This window comes from Phaenicophaeus curvirostris, chromosome 1 (genome assembly GCF_032191515.1).
Source record: "Phaenicophaeus curvirostris isolate KB17595 chromosome 1, BPBGC_Pcur_1.0, whole genome shotgun sequence".
In the NCBI taxonomy this organism is placed as follows: Eukaryota; Metazoa; Chordata; class Aves; order Cuculiformes; family Cuculidae; genus Phaenicophaeus; species Phaenicophaeus curvirostris.
The window spans coordinates 190,246,650-190,251,285 of record NC_091392.1 but is presented as its reverse complement, the minus strand read 5'-3'; the positions used below and the strand labels follow the sequence as shown (position 1 = coordinate 190,251,285).

At 43.7% G+C, this 4,636-nt stretch overlaps 1 non-coding gene across 1 annotated transcript; it reads left to right on the top strand.

Annotated features, from left to right (window-relative positions):
- Nucleotides 1-568: 568 nt before the first annotated feature.
- TRNAG-UCC (transfer RNA glycine (anticodon UCC)) lies at nt 569-640 on the top strand. Its single transcript has one exon. It is a non-coding gene; the product is annotated as a tRNA-Gly (tRNA).
- The last annotated feature ends 3,996 nt before the right edge of the window (nt 641-4,636 follow it).

The following is a 4,636-nucleotide window of genomic DNA, read 5'->3' as shown; positions in this document are numbered from 1 at the left end:
TGGAACAGTGCAGCTGATTCTGATCAAAGTAAGTAAGTCTTTTGCCGTGACTGTGGTGAGTCCTAAGACTGGACTCCTTCCAAAATAGCTGGCAATACTCTCCAGAGTATTTAGAAGGTAATGGTGTCATGCTTCTAACATTAGGACATAGGCTAATTAGAGAAATTATAACACAGACATCTGAGAACATATGCTAGTTAGCCCTGAAGGTCTCTGGCATGTGTCAATGCAGCAAAGAGCAAACGTGTACAAGGGCCATGAAAATCTATACAGGTAACATGAATATGCCCGGTACTATCCCCATTTAGGGGGAGCTAGCATGAAACACCCTGCTGCCTTGCTATTAAATGTAGTTAGCCTCTTGCATCCAATTTTCATGCAGAGGATCATCCCTGGCTTTTAGAATATACTAGTTTCATTGTACTTATACTGTAAATGTTTTTTATTATAAAGAAATTCCATGTTCTCGCACACAAGGTGCAACTGTCTGAGCGTGATGTGTAATCTCTACTTAATTATAATTAAGGAAAAAATTATTTAACACTTTCATTGATATAGTTCAAGGCAGGCGTTGGTGGTATAGTGGTGAGCATAGCTGCCTTCCAAGCAGTTGACCCGGGTTCGATTCCCGGCCAACGCAGCTTAGCTTTTTATAGGTGAAGTGAAGAGGGTTGTTAGTAGGATGGTAGCATTAAATTTCCAGAGGGCAGACTTTGATCTCTTCAGAAGGCTGGTTGGTGAAGTCTCATGGGAGACAGTACTCAAGGGCAAGGGAGCCCAGGAGGGCTGGGAGCTCTTCAAAAAGGAAATCCTAGCAGCTCAGGAGAAAGCCATCCCCGTGTTCCGGAAAAAAAGCTGGCAGGGGAGAAAGCCAGCTTGGTTGAATAGAGAGATCTTGAGGGATATCAAGAGGAAGAGAAATGTTTATGGGCTCTGGAAGAGGGGACAGGCCTCTTGGGAGGACTACAGGAGGGAAGTGAGATTGTGTAGGGGAAAAATCAGAAGGGCTAAGGCTCAACTAGAAATCAGATTGGCTAAGTCCATGAAAGATAACAAAAAATCCTTCTATAAATATATAAATAATAAAAGGAGGACTAGGGAGACCATACAGTCCCTATTGGACACAGAAAGAACAACAGTGACAGGGGATGAGGAAAAGGCTGAGGTACTTAATGACTTCTTTGCCTCAGTCTTTAGTTGTAAGGAGGGTCGTTCCGTCTGTGTACTAACCTAGGAGCTAGAGGAGCATAATGAGGCTCCCATGATCCAAGAGGAGGTGGTCAGAGCCTTGCTAGCCCGACTAGACAGCTACAAGTCTATGGGGCCGGACGGGATTCACCCTAGGGTACTGAAGGAGCTGGCGGATGTGCTGGCCAAACCCCTTTCCATCATCTTCCAACAGTCCTGGAAGACTGGGGAAGTCCCACTGGACTGGAGGCTGGCTGATGTTGTGCCCATCTACAAAAAGGGCCGCAGGGAGGACCCAGGAAACTACAGGCCTGTCAGTCTGACCTCAGTACCAGGGAAAGTCATGGAGCAGGTGATCTTGAGTGCTATCATGAAGCACATGCAAGAGAACCAGGGGATCAGGCCCAGTCAACATGGGTTCACAAAAGGCAGGTCTTGCCAAACTAACCTGATCGCCTTCTATGATAAAGTGACTCGGCTGCTGGATGAGGGAAAGGCTGTGGATGTGGTCTTCCTGGACTTCAGTAAAGCCTTTGACAGAGTTTCTCACAGCATTCTGTTTGAGAAACTGTCAGCCTCTGGCCTGGACAGGCGCACACTCTCCTGGGTGGAAAACTGGTTGGATGGCCAGGCCCAGAGAGTGGTGGGAAATGGTGTGAAATCCAGTTGGAGGCCAGTGACAAGTGGGGTTCCCCAGGGCTCAGTGCTGGGTCCAGCCCTGTTCAGTGTCTTTATCAATGACCTGAATGAATGTATCGAGTGCATCCTTAGCAAGTTTGCGGACGACGCTAAGCTGGGTGGAAATGTCGATCTGCTGGAGGGTAGGGAGGCTCTGCAAAGGGATCTGAACAGGCTGGACCGCTGGGCAGAGCCCAATGGCATGAGGTTTAACAAGGCCAAATGCCGGGTCCTGCACTTGGGGCACAACAACCCTATGCAGTGCTACAGACTAGGAGAAGTCTGTCTAGAAAGCTGCCTGGAGGAGAAAGACCTGGGGGTGTTGGTTGACAGCCGACTGAACATGAGCCAGCAGTGTGCCCAGGTGGCCAAGAAGGCCAATGGCATCTTGGCTTGTATCAGAAACGGTGTGACCAGCAGGTCCAGGGAGGTTATCCTCCCTCTGTACTCGGCACTGGTGAGACTGCTCCTCGAATCCTGTGTTCAGTTCTGGGCCCCTCACCACAAGAAGGATGTTGAGGCTCTGGAGCGAGTACAGAGAAGAGCAACGAAGCCGGTGAGGGGGCTGGAGAACAGGTCTTACGAGGATCGGCTGAGAGAGCTGGGGTTGTTTAGCCTGGAGAAGAGGAGGCTGAGGGGAGACCTCATTGCTCTCTTCAACTACCTGAAAAGAGGTTGTAGAGAGGAGGGTGCTGGCCTCTTCTCCCAAGTGACGGGGAACAGGACAAGAGGAAATGGCCTCAAGCTCCACCAGGGGAGGTTTTGTCTGGACATTAGGAAAAAATTTTTCACAGAAAGGGTCATTGGGCACTGGAACAAGCTGCCCAGGGAGGTGGTTGAGTCACCTTCCCTGGAAGGGTTTAAGGGACTAAGGGACGGGTAGATGAGGTGCTGAGGGGCATGGTTTAGTGTTTGATAGGAATGGTTGGACTCGATGATCCGGTGGGTCTCTTCCAACCTGGTGGTTCTATATTTTTGAACAGAATTGTAACTGATGTCTCCTTTTAACTGCAGTTATAACCTTCTCCTATCACATCATAGAGACACAAGACAATAAACAGACCTTTGAAACCTGATTTTCTATGAGGTAGTAATAACATTAGCCACCTTTAGGCTTTTTCTCTTACACAGCAGAAGATAAAGTTGAAATTCTATCAAACAGGGATTCATTTGCCAAGAAGTAGCAGTATCTCTAATATGTTAGACTAGTGTGTTGCTGGAATTCAGAAGCAAGGACTGATATTATTTGCTCCACAGATCAATAATGTCCTAGTAGTTAGACACTTGGTTGTCCTTGTTATCTCTAGCATAACACTAATTTATCTACCACACCAAGAAAATACCAGCATTTCTTGACAATCTTACCATAAAACCACATCATGGAATGCCAAATTTCTTGCCAGGAAAACAGGTTATATAAGAAGTAGAAAAAGCTGATTTTGCATCCTAACATCAGGATCTGTCCCGGAATGCCTCATTTTATGAACTTTATGGACTTGAGAAAGAAATAATGTGGCCAAAGAGCTGTTCTCTACAGATTTTTTTTCTCTATATCTCTCTTTTTTTTTTTTTTCTTTTTGGTTCCAGATGTTGATTTGGTACCGCCATTCTTCATATATACTTAAGTATAGAAAATTGAGACTAAAGCTATCATGAGAATTAAACAGTATGAACAAAGATTATGTAAAGAAAGCACAACAAAAATTCACTTGAAAAGTATACTAAGTAGGCTTTTGAATTACACATACAACAATGAAAGGAATGAGAACATAGCACAGCTTACTATACTATAATCATAGGTCTCCTATCCACACAAGATTTCATACAAACTGGAAGGAAGATAAGGGTTTTGTACATATACTGTTATTTAATATATTAGCTGAGATGTATCAAGTACAAAATACCAATTATCATAATTAAGGGTTTTTATATGTATTATTTATAATGTTACTACCATATAATGAATGTAGGAAGCTAGAAAAGACTAACTGGGTCACAAAGTCCAATCCCAGATACTGTCAGAAAAATCACGATGTAGATGTTTAGCAGTGGAAAAATTAATGATAAACTTGCTACAGTGAGGCTGATAAACAAGCAGTCTGCTGGATTGGTGGTCTACTATTTGCTATGATATATTTTCGGATTTTAACACACCACCAATAAATAATGTTGCCTTTCTGGGGCAATGTCTTGTTTTAGTTCTAGTTTAAAAGCCCTGTAGCTAGTTCATTGCACTGACATAGCTGAAGTCAAATTCTGATAATAGGCACCATATTAAATAACAAAAAAAAAAAAAAAAGGAAGAACACTCTCCCCATACAAAACAAGCAAAACCCACCACCATAACCCCCCAAACCCAATGCTATTTGGAAGTTGGTTGTGATTCGCCCAAGTTGCTGCTCACTATTCCCTCCTTATTCAGCAAGAAACATAAGGATAAATTTGACTCCCTTACAATGAGCTTGACAGATTGATGAACAGAGGATTGACTTGATTGTATGCTTCAATATTTTTCTGAAATGATTGTCCTGCATAGAGTCAATTATTTTAGCATACTGAAGGCCTGAACTCTCTCACTGGGCACTTCAGGAAGAGTAAAGATGTGAGCTTTTTTTGTGCAAGCCCATAAACTGATCAGATTAGTTCTAGCTTCCAGTCATGCAAAAGCTGGTCCTCCAAAACTCATATCTTTTAGGGCATCCTTATGCCTTTTTAACTGTTGAGACAATCACTTGCAACCAGCAGAGGAAAAAGAAATATGGACTTACAA